The 18,031-nt window shown below is 40.2% G+C and overlaps 1 pseudogene; it reads left to right on the plus strand.

The window, feature by feature from the left end:
- The first annotated feature begins 3,681 nt into the window (after positions 1 to 3,681).
- On the plus strand, positions 3,682 to 17,563 carry LOC110288659 (ribosomal oxygenase 2 pseudogene; annotated as a pseudogene).
- The last annotated feature ends 468 nt before the right edge of the window (positions 17,564 to 18,031 follow it).

Genomic DNA, 18,031 nt, shown 5'->3' on the forward strand with positions numbered 1-18,031 from the left:
TAGAATAACAAAAAAACCTAGGATAGCAAAAATTCTTCTCAGGGATAAAAGACCCTCTGGTGGAATCACCATGCCTGACCTAAAGCTTTACTACAGAGCAATTGTGATAAAAACTGCATGGTACTGGTACAGTGACAGACAAGTAGACCAATGGAATAGATTTGAAGACCCAGAAATGAACCAACACACCTATGCTCACTCGACCTTCGACAAGGGAGCTAAAACCATCCAGTGGAAGAAAGACAGTATTTTCAACAAATTGTGCTAGCACAACTGGTTGTTATCATGTAGAAGAATGCGAATTGATCCATTCCTATCTCCTTGTACTAAGGTCAAATCTAAGTGGATCAAGGAACTTCACATAAAACCAGAGACACTGAAACTTATAGAGAAAAAAGTGGGGGAAAGCCTTGAATATATGGACACAGGGGGAAAATTCCTGAATAGAACAGCAATGGCTTGAGCTGTAAGATCGAGAATTGACAAATGGGACCTCATAAAGTTGCAAAGCTTCTGCAAGGCAAAAGACATCATCAATAAGACAAAAAGACCACCAACAGATTGGGAAAGGATCTTTACCTATACTAAATCAGCTAGGGGACTAATATCCAATATATACAAAGAACTCAAGAAGGTGGGCTCCAGAAAATCAAATAACCCCATTAAAAAATGGGGCTCAAAACTGAACAAAGAATTCTCACCTGAGGAATACCGAATGGCAGAGAAGCACCTGAAAAAATGTTCAACATCCTTAGTCATCAGGGAAATGCAAATCAAAACAACCCTGAGATTCCACGTCACACCAGTGAGAATGGCTAAGATCAAAAATTCAGGTAACAGCAGATGCTGGCGAGGATGTGGAGAAAGAGGAACACTCCTCCATTGTTGGTGGGATTGCAAGCTTGTACAACCACTCTGGAAATCAGTCTGGTGGTTCCGTAGAAAATTGGACATAGTACTACCGAAGGATCCAGCGATACCTCTCCTGGGCATATATCCAGAAGATGTCCCAACCTGTAAGAAGGACACATGCTCCACTATGTTCATAGCAGCCTTATTTATAATAGCCAGACGCTGGAAAGAAGCCAGATGCCCCTCAACAGAAGAATGGATACGGAAAGTGTGGTACATTTACACAATGGAGTACTACTCAGCTATTAAAAAGAATGAATTTATGAAATTCCTAGCCAAATGGATGGACCTGGAGGGCATCATCCTGAGTGAGGTAACACAATCACAAAGGAACTCACACAATATGTACTCACTGATAAGTGGATATTAGCCCAAAACTTAGGATACCCAAGATATAAGATACAATTTGCTAAACGCATGAAACTCAAGAAGAATGAAGACCAAAGTGTGGACACTGTGCCCCTTCTTAGAATTCGGAACAAAACACCCATGGAAGGAGTTACAGGTACAAAGTTTGGAGCTGTGATGAAAGGATGGACCATCTAGAGACTGCCATATCCAGGGATCCACCCCATAATCAGCTTCCAAACGCTGACACCATTGCATACACTAGCAAGATTTTTCTGAAAGGACCCAGATATAGCTCTCTCTTGTGAGACTATGCAGGGGCCTAGCAAACACAGAAGTGGATGCTCACAGTCAGCTAGTGGATGGATCACAGGGCTCCCAATGGAGGAGCTAGAGAAAGTACCCAAGGAGCTAAAGGGATCTGCAACCCTATGGGTGGAACAACATTCTGAACTAGCCTGTACCCCGGAGCTCTTGACTCTAGCTGCATATGTATCAAAAGATGGCCTAGTCGGCCATCACTGGAAAGAGAGGCCCATTGGACACACAAACTTTATATGCCCCAGTACAGGGGAATGCCAGGGCCAAAAAAATGGGAGTGGGTGGGTAGGGAAGTGGGGGGGAGGGTATGGGGGACTTTTGGGATAGCATTGGAAATGTAATTGAGGAAAATAGCTAATAAAAATATTAATTTTTTTTTAAAAAAGAGTAAGAGTTTTAGTGTTAAAGGGGAGGGGAGAACTAGAACTGTAAAGAACATATAAAATAATTATTTATGTTATTAAATTCCCAGCATATATCATAAATGAAAAGAGAACAGAGTAAACAGAATATGGGATTACATTTATGAATACAAACATATTCTGTGTTTTCTAGAAAAAGGGGGAAAAGATCAGTAAGAAGGTATTTTTACATCTATTTGTTTCTTATGTGTTTTTATGTATGTATGTATGTATGTATGTATGTATGTATATGTATTTATATTTAGGCATGTTCATTCCAATGCATACACATGAAAAACAGAATAAAACTGATGGGAATCAGTCCTCCCTGCAGTGTTGATCTAGGGAAAACATCAAGTAGTTTGGCTTGGTAGCAGGCATGTCTATGGAGATATTGTCTGGATTAGCGATAGATGTGCTAAGGACCAGCATGAGGTTAACAGTGGCACCACCTGGCCACAAGATCCTGAGAACTTAAGAAGTTAGGCAATGCCAGTAAGCCAATAAGCAGCATTCTTTATGGCCTCTGCCTCCTAGAACCTGCCCTGCTGGAGGTCCTGCCCTTAGTTTCCTTCATGGGAGGTAGAACTGCAAACTGACTTCCTTTTCTCTTCAAGTTGCTTTGGGTTATGGTATTTCTCATACAAGAAAACAGTATTTTTTTATCACAATAGAGAATAATCTGACTACCCTCAGAGTAACCACTTGCTTCCTGTTCACAGTTAGTAAGAAAGGCTTCTTAAGAGAAAGGCTCTTTTGAGAGGATAGGAAAAAATGAACAGGAAACGTTTCACATTTTCACCTTCTTAAATCTTAGCAATCCTAGTCCCATTCATAGTTTCCCTCAATAAGGAAAATTACATTATGTTGCATTCTTGCTACCTTTGAATAAGAATCTTTTCCCCACTTAGGCCTCTGTGATACATATATAAAACAATGGAACACAAATTCACAGAGGACTCCATGTAGCTGAACAAAAACTAGATACAGTCTCTTAGTAACTCTGAGTAATACATTTTTGTAACCCTCAGTTCCCTGGTCTTCATTTGGAGATAGTAACTAGGGACTATGATGGTGGATCACAGCTTCTCTGTAGAGTCAGTCTTCAACTGTAATCTAAACAAATGGGTGCAGACCCAGACATAAGTGCAAACACCCTAGGTTTTGTTAAAGTAGCCACAAATATACATAGGAAGCATATTCAACAAATTGTGCTTGTCTAATTTGTTATCTGGGTATAGAAGAATGTAAATAGATCTGAATTTATTACCAGGAACAAAACTCAAGTTCACATTGAGAATGAACTCAATATAATTCCAGACACACTGAACCTGACAAAAGATAAAATACAATATCTATAGCATAGGAAGATGCTAATATCAACAATTAATAAATGGGACCTCATGAAACTGAAAAGCTTCTATAAGGCAAAGAGAACAGCAGCCTATAGACTGGGGAAAGGTTTCATCTACTCCACATCCAATAGAGGACTAATATCCTAAAACAAAAAAAACAAAAAGAACTCAAGAAACTAGATATGAACAAACCAAGTAATCCAAATAAAATGGGGTTCAGATCTAAACAAAATTTTTCATAAAGGAATCAAATTGTCTGAAAAACACTTAAATGTTCAACGTCTTTATTGATCAGGGAAATGCAAATCAAAACTACTTTAATGTTCCATTTTATACCTATCACAATGGCTAATATCAATAATGTAAGTACCACTGATGCTGATGAGAATTTGGAAGGAAAACACTCCTCTGTTAGTGGTGGGAGTGCAAACTTATACAGCCACTATGGAAATCAATATTGTCATTTCTCAGAAAATTGTCAATAAACTTACCAAAAGACCCAACTATACATAACACTGATGGACATACATAAAGGGATGCTCCATCCCATCATAAGGACACTGGCTCAACTATGTTCACAGTGGCATCATTCATAATATCCATGAACTGGATACAACCTAGATGCCCATCAACTGAAGAAAGAATACAAAAATTGTGGCACATTTACACAATAGTTATTGCTCAGGTGTAAAAAATGAAATGGCATCATGAAATTTCTAAGCAAATAGAAAGTCCCCATCCTTGGGAGGCCATATGGAAATCTAGGGTGGAGGAAACTTTCTGGAACATATAAGGGTGACCCTAGTAATGGAGTATATGGACCTTGAGCCAGCCATCTTCTGTAACCAGGAAGAGCTTTCAGTGGTAAAGCTGAGACACCAATCCTCCACAAAAAAATTGACCTAAAATATATCTTGACTACAAAATATGCAATGATGAGGCGATGATGGCTTAGAACTTGTGAGAGTGTCCAACTAATGACTGGTCTCCCCTAAGGCCAATGCCACAGAAGGAATTCTGTACCTAGTACTGTCTGGAACACCAGGAATTGAAGCTAGATAGCCCAGAAAACTAGCACACAACCAACCACTACTGGTCAAAAATAAAAGTGTAAATGAAATGATTCCTAATGATATTCTGCTGTATTCAGATCTGTGCATAGCCTATAGTCATTAGAGAGATTTCTTATGGCAGATTATAAATGCACATGCAGAGATGCACAGCCAAACATTATGCATAACTTGGGGAAACCAGCAGAAGAGAGAAAGGATTGAGAGAGACAGGGTAGTAAGGAATCCAAAGAACATGGCCCACAAAATCAACTAAGCAGGGCTTCATAGGAGCTCACAGAGATGAAGCAGCAACCACAAAGTCTGAATACGTGTCTGCACTAGCTTGGAGTATTGGAGGACTTCTAACAGTCATAGTGTGGGTGTCTCTGACTCCTTTGCCTACTACACTTGGGACTCTTTTCCTCCTACTGAATTTCCTCATCCTGCATTAATATGAGGTATTGAGCCTAGTCTCAATGCATTTTGTTACGCCACTTTTGGTTAATATTGTAGGGGGGTGCTGCTATTTTCTAAGGGGAAATGGAGCAGTGGATGAGGAAGACAGGGTCAGTGAAGAAGATGGGAAGAGGGAGTGGGTGGAAACGTAGTTGGGATGTAAGGCATGAGAAAATGAAGAAAAAGAAAAAATTCTAGCAATATAAAAGTAAATATAATATTAAAATATATTTTTAAAAAAGAATAAAAACAGACAAATATTTGGAGTGAATTGTTTCCAGTCCTCTAATTGGAATCTTCCAGGTTTGGGGTAGTGAACTTTTTAAAAGGTCTTATTTTTTCATCAGTAGTGCTGTTACTAAGTTCTGATCAGTCAAGAGTCTCACAGCACTGTGTTTACTATAGAAAATTTCCTCTCGAATCCAATTGCGCAGGACCTGAGACTGCATTAGTTAGGGAAGCAGAAACCGGCCTGAGTAGGACCACAGGCCTCATCCGGCCGGATCAGCGCCTGGGTAGTGGGAGCGCAGGGTTGCCTGACACCCGCCAGCTACCCACGACCCCCGCCGCAGGATTTTGGGACTGCTGGTGAGTGGAACACAGCTTCTGCTCCAGTCCAATCACGCGGGACCTGAGACTGCACTGGTTGGGGAGAGAGAAATCCGGCCTACATAGGGCCACAACCCTCTTCCGGTCAGAAAAGCACCTGGGCAGCTGGGGCGCAGGGTCTGCTGACACTCACCAGCTACCCACAACACCCTCCACAGGATCTTAAGACTTCTGGTGAGTGGAGCACAGCTTCTGCTCCAATCCAATTGCGCAGGACCTGAGACTGCATTAGTTAGGGAAGCAGAAACCGGCCTGAGTAGGACCACAGGCCTCATCCGGCTGGATCAGCGCCTGGGTAGCGGGAGCGCAGGGTTGCCTGACACCCGCCAGCTACCCACGACCCCCGCCGCAGGATTTTGGGACTGCTGGTGAGTGGAACACAGCTTCTGCTCCAATCCAATTGCGCGGGACCTGAGACTGCATTAGTTAGGGAAGCAGAAACCGGCCTGAGTAGGGCCACAGGCCTCACCCGGCCGGATCAGCGCCAGGGTAGCGGGAGCACAGGGTTGCCTGACACCCGCCAGCTACCCAAGACCCCCGCCGCAGGATTTTGGGACTGCTGGTGAGTGGAACACAGCTTCTGCTCCAGTCCAATCACGCGGGACCTGAGACTGCTCTGGTTGGGGAGAGAGAAATCCGGCCTACATAGGGCCACAACCCTCTTCCGGTCAGAAAAGCACCTGGGCAGCTGGGGCGCAGGGTCAGCTGACACTCACCAGCTACCCACAACACCCACCACAGGATCTTAAGACTTCTGGAGAGTGGAACACAGCTTCTGCTCCAATCCAATTGCACGCGGGACCAGAGACTACATTAGTTAGGGAAGCAGAAAAACGGCCTGAGTAGGACCACAGGCCTCTTCCGGCTGGACCAGCACCGGGGTACCATCAGCTACCCACGACCCCCGCCGCAGGATTTAGAGACTGCTGGTGAGTGGAACACAGCTTCTGCTCCAATCTTTAAATAGTGACAACGATAACAACTAACCCCAGAGATTACCAGATGGCGAAAGGTAAACGTAATAATCTTACTAACAGGAACCAAGACCACTCACCATCATCAGAACCCAGCACCCCCACTTCGCCCAGTCCAGGGCACCCCAACACACCGGAAAAGCTAGACACGGATTTAAAAGCATATCTCCTGATGATGATAGAGGACTTCAAGAAGGACTTTAATAACACACTTAAAGAAATGCAGGAGAACACTGATAAAAAGGCAGAAGACAATAAAGAGGAAGCACAAAAATCCCTTAAAGAATTGCAGGAGAACACTGCTAAAGAGTTACAAATCCTTAAAGAAAAACATGATAACATAATCAAACAGGTAGAAGTCCTTACAGAAAAACAGGAAAACACATCCAAACAGATGATGGAAATGAACAAAACCATACTAGACCTAAAAAGGGAAGTAGACACAATAAAGAAGACCCAAAATGAGGCAACACTGGAGATAGAAACCCTAGGAAAGAAATCTGGAACCATAGATACGAGCATCAGCAACAGAATACAAGAGATGGAAGAGAGAATCTCAGGTGCAGAAGATTCCATAGAGAACATCGGCACAACAATCAAGGAAAATGTAAAATGCAAAAAGATCCTAACTCAAAACATCCAAGAAATACAGGACATAATGAGAAGACCAAACCTACGGATAATAGGAGTGGATGAGAATGAAGATTTTCAACTCAAAGGACCAGCAAACATCTTCAACAAAATTATAGAAGAAAACTTCCCAAATCTAAAGAAAGAGATGCCCATGAACATACAAGAAGCCTACAGAACTCCAAATAGACTGGACCAGAAAAGAAATACCTCCCGACATATAATAATCAGAGCAACAAATGCTCTAAATAAAGATAGAATACTAAAAGCAGTAAGAGAAAAAGGCCAAGTAACATATAAAGGCAAGCCTATCAGAATTACACCAGACTTTTCACCAGAGACTATGAAAGCCAGAAGATCCTGGACGGATGTTATACAGACACTAAAAGAACACAAATTCCAGCCCAGGCTACTATACCCAGCCAAACTCTCAATTAACATAGATGGAGAAACCAAAGTATTCCACGACAAAACCAAATTCACACATTATCTCTCCACGAATCCAGCCCTTCAAAGGATAATAACAGAAAAAAACCAATACAAGGACAGGAACCACGCCCTAGAAACAACAAGAAGGTAATCCCTCAACAAACCTAAAAGAAGACAGCCACAAGAACAAAATGCCAACTTTAACATCAAAAATAACAGGAAACAACAATTACTTTTCCTTAATATCTCTTAATATCAATGGACTCAACTCCCCGATAAAAAGACATAGACTAATAAACTGGCTACACAAACAAGACCCAACATTTTGCTGCTTACAGGAAACTCATCTCAGAGAAAAGGATAGACACTACCTCAGAATGAAAGGCTGGAAAACAATTTTCCAAGCAAATGGCATGAAGAAACAAGCTGGAGTAGCCATTCTAATATCTGATAAGATTGACTTCCAACCCAAAGTCATTAAAAAAGACAGGGAGGGACACTTCATACTCATCAAAGGTAAAATCCTCCAAGAGGAACTATCAATCCTGAATATCTATGCTCCAAATACAAAGGCAGCCACATTCATTAAAGAAACTTTAGTAAAGCTCAAAGCACACATTGCACCTCATACAATAATAGTGGGAGACTTCAACACACCACTTTCACCAATGGACAGATCATGGAAACAGAAACAAAACAGGGACACAGTGAAACTAACAGAAATTATGAATCAAATGGATCTGGCAGATATCTACAGAACATTCTATCCTAAAACAAAAGGATATACCTTCTTCTCAGCACCTCATGGTACATTCTCCAAAATTGACCACATAATTGGTCACAAAACAGGCCTCAACAGATATAAAAATATTGAAATTGTCCCATGCATCCTATCAGATCACCATGGACTAAGGCTGATCTTCAATAACAAAATAAATAATAGAAAGCCAACCTTCACGTGGAAACTGAACAACACTCTTCTCAATGATACCTTGGTCAAGGAAGGAATAAAGAAAGAAATTAAGGACTTTTTAGAGTTCAATGAAAATGAAGCCACAACATACCCAAACTTATGGGACGCAATGAAAGCATTTCTAAGAGGAAAACTCATAGCTCTGAGTGCCTCCAAAAGGAAACTAGAGAGAGCACACATTAGCAGCTTGACAACACACCTAAAAGCACTAGAACAAAAGGAAGCAAATTCACCCAAGAGGAGTAGACGGCAGGAAATAATCAAACTCAGGGGTGAAATCAACCAAGTGGAAACAAGAAAAACTATTCAAAGAATCAACCAATCAAGGAGCTGGTTCTTTGAGAAAATCAACAAGATAGATAAACCCTTAGTCAGACTCACTAGAGGGCACAGGGAAAGCATCCTAATTAACAAAATCAGAAATGAAAAAGGAGACATAACAACAGATCCTGAAGACATCCAAAACACCATCAGATCCTTCTACCAAAGGCTATACTCAACAAAACTGGAGAACCTGGATGAAATGGACAAGTTCCTAGACAGATACCAGGTACCAAAGCTGAATCAAGATCAGGTTAATGATCTAAACAGCCCTATATCCCCCAAAGAAATAGAAGCAGTCATTAATAGTCTCCCAACTAAAAAAAGCCCAGGACCAGATGGGTTTAGTGCAGAGTTCTATCAGACCTACAAAGAAGATCTAATCCCAGTTCTTCACAAACTATTCCACAAAATAGAAACAGAAGGTACTCTACCCAACTCATTCTATGAAGCCACAATTACTCTGATACCTAAACCACAAAAAGACCCAACAAAGATAGAAAACTTCAGACCAATATCCCTTATGAATATTGATGCAAAAATCCTCAATAAAGTTCTTGCTAACCGAATCCAAGAACACATCAAAACAATCATCCATCCTGACCAAGTAGGTTTCATCCCAGGGATGCAGGGATGGTTCAATATACTGAAATCCATCAACGTAATCCAGTATATAAACAAACTCAAAGACAAAAACCACATGGTCATCTCGTTAGATGCGGAAAAAGCATTTGACAAGATCCAACACCCATTCATGATAAAAGTCTTGGAAAGATCAGGAATTCAAGGCCCATACCTAAACATGATAAAAGCAATCTACAGCAAACCAGTAGCCAACATCAAAGTAAATGGTGAGAAGCTTGAAGCAATCCCTCTAAAATCAGGGACTAGACAAGGCTGTCCACTTTCTCCATACCTATTCAACATTGTACTTGAAGTCCTAGCCAGAGCAATTCGACAACAAAAGGAGATCAAAGGGATACAAATTGGAAAAGATGAAGTCAAAATATCACTTTTTGCAGATGATATGATAGTATATATAAGTGACCCTAAAAATTCCACCAGAGAACTCCTAAGCCTGATAAACAGCTTCGGTGAAGTAGCTGGATATAAAATTAACTCAAACAAATCAATGGCCTTTCTCTACACAAAGAATAAACAGGCTGAGAAAGAAATTAGGGAAACAACACCATTCTCAATAGTCACAAATAATATAAAATATCTTGGCGTGACTCTAACTAAGGAAGTGAAAGATCTGTATAATAAAAACTTCAAGTCTCTGAAGAAAGAAATTATAGAAGATCTCAGAAGATGGAAAGATCTCCCATGCTCATGGATTGGCAGGATCAACATTGTAAAAATGGCTATCTTGCCAAAAGCAATCTACAGATTCAATGCAATCCCCATCAAAATTCCAAATCAATTCTTCAACGAATTAGAAAGTGCAATCTGCAAATTCATCTGGAATAACAAAAAACCTAGGATAGCAAAAACTCTCCTCAAGGATAAAAGAACCTCTGGTGGAATCACCATGCCGGACCTAAAGCTCTACTACAGAGCAATTGTGATAAAAACTGCATGGTACTGGTATAGTGACAGACAAATAGACCAATGGAATAGAATTGAAGACCCAGAAATGAATCCACACACCTATGGTCACTTGATCTTCGACAAGGGAGCTAAAAACATCCAGTGGAAGAAAGACAGCATTTTCAACAAATGGTGCTGGCACAACTGGTTGTTAACATGTAGAAGAATGCGAATCGATCCATTCCTATCTCCTTGTACTAAGGTCAAGTCTAAGTGGATCAAGGAACTTCACATAAAACCAGAGACACTGAAACTTATAGAGGAGAAAGTGGGGAAAAGCCTTGAAGATATGGGCACAGGGGAAAAATTCCTGAATAGAACAGTGATGGCTTGTGCTGTAAGATCGAGAATTGACAAGTGGGACCTCATGAAACTACAAAGCTTCTGCAAGGCTAAAGACACCATCAATAAGACAAAAAAACCACCAACAGATTGGGAAAGGATCTTCACCTATCCTAAATCAGATAAGGGACTAATATCCAATATATATAAAGAACTCAAGAAGGTGGACTCCAGAAAGTCAAATAACCCCATTAAAAAATGGGGCTCAGAACTGAACAAAGAATTCTCACCTGAGGAATACCGAATGGCAGAGAAGCACCTGAAAAAATGTTCAACATCCTTAATCATCAGGGAAATGCAAATCAAAACAACCCTGAGATTCCACCTCACACCAGTCAGAATGGCTAAGATCAAAAATTCAGGTGACAGCAGATGCTGGCGAGGATGTGGAGAAAGTGGAACACTCCTCCATTGTTGGTGGGATTGCAAGCTTGTACAACCACTCTGGAAATCAGTCTGGCGGTTCCTCAGAAAATTGGACATAGTACTACCGGAGGATCCAGCAATACCTCTCCTGGGCATATATCCAGAAGATGCCCCAACCGGTAAAAAGGACACATGCTCCACTATGTTCATAGCAGCCCTATTTATAATAGCCAGAAGCTGGAAAGAACCCAGATGTCCCTCAACAGAGGAATGGATACAGAAATTATGGTACATTTACACAATGGAGTACTACTCAGCTATTAAAAAGAATGAATTTATGAAATTCCTAGCCAAATGGATGGACCTGGAGGGCATCATCTTGAGTGAAGTAACACAATCACAAAAGATCTCACACAATATGTATTCATTGATAAGTGGATATTAGCCCAAAACTTAGGATACCCAGATATAAGATACAATTTGATAAACGCATGAAACTCAAGAAGAATGAAGACCAAAGTGTGGACATTGTGCACCTTCTTAGAATTGGGAACAAAACACCCAGGGAAGGAGTTACAGAGACAAAGTTCGTAGCTGTGATGAAAGGATGGACCATTTAGAGACTGCCGTATCCAGGGATCCGTCCCATAATCAGCTTCTAAACGCTGGCACCATTGCATACACTAGTAAGATCTTGCTGAAAGGACCCAAATATAGCTGTCTCTTGTGAGACGATGCCGGGGCCTAGCAAACACAGGAGTGGATGTTCACAGTCAGCTATTGGATGTATCACAGGGCTCCCAATGGAGAAGCTAGAGAAAGTACCCAAGGAGCTAAAGGGATCTGCAACCCTATTGTTGGAACAACATGATGTACTAACCAGAACCCTGGAGCTCTTGTCTCTAGCTGCATATGTATCGAAAGATGGCCTAGTCGGCCATCACTGGAAAGAGAGGCCCATTGGACTTGCAAACTTTATATGCCCCAATATAGGGGAATGCCAGGGCCAAAAGAATGGGAATGGGTGGGTAGGGAAGTGGGGGGCGCTATGGGGGACTTTTGGGATAGTATTGGAAATGTAATTGAGGAAAATATGTAATAAAAATATTTAAAAAAAAAAAAAAATTTCCTCTCACAGTATGATACACACACCATAGCAGTCCAAAGGATTTGGGGTATAAGTTCAGAAAAAAACTACACTGGAATGGTGTGTCTTAATGAACCTAAAAATGTGCCATACGGTCTCAAAGTTTCCAGATCTTTCCTAAGAGCACTGTACTAAGTAGGAAAGACAATATTGAATAAATCATGTAATTCTCTATACTTGGGTTAACATTCCTTCAGACAGCACACCACTGGGATGGAGCAGTGGAAGCTAAGCAGTTCATTGAACTAAGACTATTGGTCTCTACGGTCATGCTCATTAATAGGTTTAATCTTTCTCAGGGTACATGATGCATCTGTGTCATCCATGACCTGATCCTCCTGCTGAAACTACTTCTCATATCTCTACATCTAGCTTTCTTACTGTCCAGGAGTATATCTGTGGATGTTGCTTCTGACTTCCTGATTTTTTTTCCTTGTTTCTAGTTCTACAGCCTAGCCTAGTCTCTGACATATAGAGTGATAGAATAGGCTTCTCCTCAAGTGCCAGTTTGCCAAGCAAGAAGAATCACTGAAACATTAAATACCATCAATAGTGTTAAGGATTGTAAGCACTACAGGATTTTTCTGTTGGTAGGAATGACAGAGCTGTCTGTTTTAGCCTGTGGTGCTTCCATCACTGAGTCCCACCAATAGAGCTCTTGCTTGAGTCACAGGTTGTTTACCACTTCCTAATCTGTATTCTTTCAGCTTCCTCTTGCTAATCTATTTTCAGTATTTAAGTTTGCTTTTATTTAATTTTATGAATAAGAGTGGTTTTACTTGCATTTTTGCATGACAATGTGAATGCCTGTGCCCAGGAAAGTCAAAAGGAGTCAGCAGATTCCATAAAACTGGAGATACAGATGGCTGTGAACTACCAAGTGTGTACTAAGAAGTGAAGCCAGATCCTCTGCAAGACCAGCCAGTGCTCCTAACTGTTTTGTCATCTCTCTAGCCCTTCCTACTATCTCTTCCAATATTTTCAATATTCTTTCTCCCTTTTCTTTTGAATTTAGCTATCCTGGGTCCTCCATGTTGACAAAAGTTAGAAACCTCTGAATATCTACCTTTATCAAAAGTCCTAATAATCTCCTTTTGCTTCAAATTTACCTCTATGAAACTGAAAGTTCTTATTTTGGAATATTCTTCTGTAGTTTTTAAGTAAATTTGTCCCTAGCTATGGTGAAGTTCAGAGCTCTCATCATTCTAATGATTTTGCTTTAATTAGCAAATCACAGAGTCTTTCAGTAATGGACTTTCTCAAATATTTCCTTCTTGGTGTACTGTCAAACGTTGCTTGTGGTATCTAAGAAATACTTAGAGTGGGTGATTCATGAGGAGAGGCAGACGGAGCCGCCAAACCTCTCACTTCTGCTTCCATGGAGTTTATGTTATGACTGGTATCACTGTGGGAGGAGAGTTATTAGACTGTAGACAGTACTAGATTGTCATATCTTCAGACTCCAGGCTGCTGGTGGTGAGAGAATAATGTGACCCAGACCCACTACCACTAAATGTTGATGGGACCCCCATCATATCCGCTGTCCTGAACTATCTTCGTTTCCAAAGAAACAAGAAACTCAGATTTTATAGGCTGACCTCAAGAATGATACAGTAGATGGCATATGGAAAACAAAACAAGATGTTTTTATTTTAATCTAAATCTGGTTTTACCTTTTCTAGCATTCTATAGATTTGAGTCACCTAAGGTATAAATGTGTCCCTAAGTAAAGAATCTATAGGAAGCCAGACACATATGAATACAAACCCCAACCCCAACAAAAATCTGTATGCTTTAATAAAATCACAAACTATAGTACAGATGTACTCGGTTTTTAATAAGATGGTACATACATAGATTAACTCTTAAAAACATTTGTGTATTTATTAGTTGATTTTTTTTATTGTGTAATGTGTTTATGCCAGAGTATGTTTATGTGTAGTGTGTGCAGACAGGTTACAGAGGAGTCAATAAAAGTGAGTTTTGAGCCAGTTGATGTGGTTGTTAAGAATGAAACATAGGTCCTCTGTAAGAGCAGAAAATGTTTTTGACAGCTGAATCATCCATCAATGCCCTATTTTTAAGGAGAATCATACCAAGGACTATGTACTATACACTCATGTAACACACAATTAGACAGTAGCAGTATGGACAAATGTTTCAAAAACAAATATCATGACTTCCACTGAGCTTTCTGCTAAGCTTATTACATTATATGAACTTTAATGGTTGTGGAGAAGTAGGAATGTCACAAATCCAGAACCAAATTTCAATTTATCTTGGGCAAACTTTAAAACCTTTAACAACAACTCTTCATTGCTACGTCTCTGTCTGACCTAACGTCCCTGTATCAATTAACTTAAAAGAACATAGCTACCACCAACCGCAAGACTAAGTACGAGTATTTTTAGCATCTGAAACCTACAATGATTTCCCCGCTTTAATTTAATACTCCTCTTAATGTTTCCACCAATGCATTGAAAAGTGGCTCAGTTCATGACTTTCTTTGAGACTGTTACTAAGTAGGAACATGGAATAAAGGGTAACCTCAATCTGTGTTCCAAGGTCAAGGCCATTCATAATTGGATACAGAGTAAACTATCTCTTAAATTCTTGGAGGTGTGAGGCGTGTATTTGTGTGGGCTACTGGGACATCCCATAGTAGTGAAACTAACAAAAGTGAAATAAGGAAGGCTAGGGAGGAGGGGAAGGAGTAAAAGATAGTGTATTAATAACAAAATATTTTCTGCTTCATGTATCATAGCAATTATCATGGATGTATCATATGATTATCATGGATCTGGTCATTCAACAATATGACAATTTTATTTGTAAAACATAACAAGGAGTAGAATGAGATTATAAGTCAATTCTGCCTCTCTTCATGCCTCACTGTTCAGAGCACACTTGCAACCTATTTATTCTGATGATATTTATGGCATGCCAAACGTGTAGGGAATAACACGTCATCCTTGAATCACTCTACAAGATCTAATAATGACTAATTATCTAAAATCTTCCTTTAGAACAATTGACATGAATTTTTCATTTTAAAATATTTAAATCTGTTTTTAAAGACAAGATATACATAATCTACAATTGGATAAACGTGTGATCTCTTTTCATCATTCTCACAAGCCTGCATCATAAATATCTCAATTATCGTTTTCACTTTCAGCAGGTGTTTCCAAACTTACATAATCTATTGGAAATCACTGAACTAGAATACAACCTGCTGGGAGAAGAGACCATGATTTAACATATACCCAAGTAGGTTGCCAGTGGAACTATTGAGATTAGAATCACACATAGAGTATTTTCAGTTTACTATAGATCTGTATTTTTATATGATACATTCAGGATTTAAAAATGAAAATGAGGGCTGGTGAGATGGCTCAGTGGGTAAGAGCACCCGACTGCTCTTCCGAAGGTCCAGAGTTCAAATCCCAGCAACCACATGGTGGCTCACAACCATCCGTAACGAGATCTGGTGCCCTCTTCTGGAGTGTCTGAAGACAGCTACAGTGTACTTACATATAATAAATAAATAAATCTTTAAAAAAAAAATGAAAATGAGAATTACTGCTACACAAAATGACAAAATGTTGCTGAGCATTTACAAAAATATGGTTATTTCTAAAACAAAATTTAAAAACTTTATTTTTCAATTCCAGTTTGCATACCAAGTTGTATATGGAGACAGGAAGCAAGGAATTCCAATGTGAAAGAAATGTACATATAAAAACGTACATGATAACATTAAAAATATAAATAATTAAAACAATCAATAAATTTTTTAAAAGATTATGAGTACACATTAATTCACAGGTTTGTTCTTCAAACGGAAACACTTATGGCAACATATTTTAATTTGTTAAATTGTGTCAAGAAAATATACAAGCTGACATATGAATTTCTTGTATACACAGAGAGAGGGGATGCATTTCTGACAACAAAATGTGAACTTCATGTGAAATCTTTGAGCTTTAAAAAAATACCACATACTCCATATCACAGTCAACTTGTGGTCGACACGCAACAGGCCATGCAGGGTTTGCATTTCCTCCCAACTTGTGAACAGTGCCAAAGAAAGTGAAGCCCACAGGGGCTGAGAAGGAAGAAGAATGTGTTCCTTGCAAGCAGGTGAAGGAGGATCTGCCTGATAACTTTTCTGCATATTACCAGCCTCTCAGTTCTGAAGAGTCTCTGCTATAGTATAGCCCTATACAAGGGCTATACTATGGAAGAGACTTGAATGTCTGCCGGTGCATCAGTAGGAAGACAAAGGTTTTAAATCGGGATGGCAAAGCACAGTTTTTTTCATCTGAGAAAAGATTTTGATGAGAAGAGGACAACAGTTCAGTTCCACCAACCACAGAGATTTAAGGATGAGCTCTGGGGGATCTAGGAAAAGTGAATGTGACTGTGGATCCTTAGTAGTCTCAAATGTGTTCATGTCTCCTGCAGGATCTCAGGGCCTCCCTCCAAGTTACAATGATGTTGAGGTTTTGATCCTGCAGCTGGAGGGAAAGAAACACTGGCGGCTGCACTTCCCAACTGTGCCCCTGGCACACGAGTACATTGTGGAGCCTGACGGCCAGATTGGCACATGACTTCCTGCTGAAGCCTAGTGATTTGTTGTACTTCTGCAGAGGGACCATTCATCAGGCAGAAACTCCTTCAGGCCTGGCCCACTCTATTCACCTGACTATTAGCACCTACCAGAAAAATTCATGGGGAGATTGCCTTTTGGATTCCACTTCGGGGCTTGTGTTTCACATCACAAAGGAAGATGTGGCATTACAACTGGAAAGCCCCAGAGGATGCTCATGAATGTGGAAACCCTGGCAGATTTAACAAGGAAGTTGGGTGGCTTTCTGAAAACTCTTACAGACCAGCTCAAGGGCAGAAAAGAACTGCTATCATCAGATATGAAGAAGGACTTCATCATGCACAGTCTCCTCCTTTCTATGTGGAAATGGAACAGAGACAATGGACCCAGGTGAAAAGTTGCCAAGGTTGGACAACATAATAAGACTGCAGTCCAAAGATCACATTGTCCTCACAGTAGGGGTCAGCTCAGAATCAATCTGATGAAGCTCAACAAAAGATGGTTTACATCTATCATTCCCTAAAGAATGCGAGACAGATGCCCATGATGGGAAAAGAGGTGGAATCAGAGATTTACAGACTTCGCTTCCCTTTATCACACATGGATGCTCTGAAGAAAATCTGGTGTGGGTCACCAATTCGTGTTAAGAACCTGAAACTTCAAATGATGAAAAGGAGAGCCTGGCATTGTCTGTCTGGACGGAGTTTTTAATCCAAGTACTCTAGTATCCTTATGCCGAGAATTGTTATTTTCTCTACACATACTTTGCGGGGGGGGTGGGGGTTGGGGGGGGACTTAGTGTTCTGACTAGTACTCTGAGTGGAAGTGTAGTTACTTAGAAGAGGAGGGAGAAGAAGCTGCTTCATGTCCTCATGGACACAGAGGACAAACAGGAAATTACTAGGCATCCCAGACTGTGATAAAATGATACTTCCAACAGGTTTATTTAATCCAGTGTTGTAGAAAAGGCACAACTCCAGTACATATGTCATATAGAATTATTTCATTAACCTGACTCGTCTTCGTTCTTTGGAAGAAATAACTCCTTTAAAGAGCATCCTTAGCTCCAAAAATACTTTTTCACAATTAAACACACATACACACACACATACTAATGCATATATAGACATACAAATATATGTATGTATATATACATCTGTATGTATACACACATATATGTAATTATATGGGTA

This window comes from Mus caroli, unplaced genomic scaffold (assembly GCF_978045245.1).
Source record: "Mus caroli unplaced genomic scaffold, Mus_caroli_1 scaffold_7, whole genome shotgun sequence".
Classification (NCBI taxonomy): domain Eukaryota; kingdom Metazoa; phylum Chordata; class Mammalia; order Rodentia; family Muridae; genus Mus; species Mus caroli.